The following is a 348-nucleotide window of genomic DNA, read 5'->3' as shown; positions in this document are numbered from 1 at the left end:
CCTCTGCCTCTAAAGCTTCCACGACCTTGACTCCTTCCTCCAGCAGACTGCACAAGTGGACTCTCTATCGACATACTTTTATTATGACACACTTAGAAGATTGTTGCTTCTAGTTTTAACTAGTTTAGGGCATGACTCTGATACCAAATTGTTAGGAACAGAAAAAGAAAATTGGAAAGATCAGAAGAATTGGGAGAAATCTCTCATCCAATTGAAGAATGACTAAATCAAATCTAATTCAAATAACTAGATCAAATCTAATCCAAATAACTCAATCAAATCTAATCCTAACAGTTACCATATCTATTTGGTATCATATTTATGTCTCGTATCTATATCTCATTTTTA

This window comes from Cucurbita moschata, unplaced genomic scaffold (assembly GCF_002738365.1).
Source record: "Cucurbita moschata cultivar Rifu unplaced genomic scaffold, Cmos_1.0 Cmo_Scf00084, whole genome shotgun sequence".
NCBI classification, from domain to species: Eukaryota; Viridiplantae; Streptophyta; class Magnoliopsida; order Cucurbitales; family Cucurbitaceae; genus Cucurbita; species Cucurbita moschata.
Note: the sequence above shows the minus strand (reverse complement) of the source record.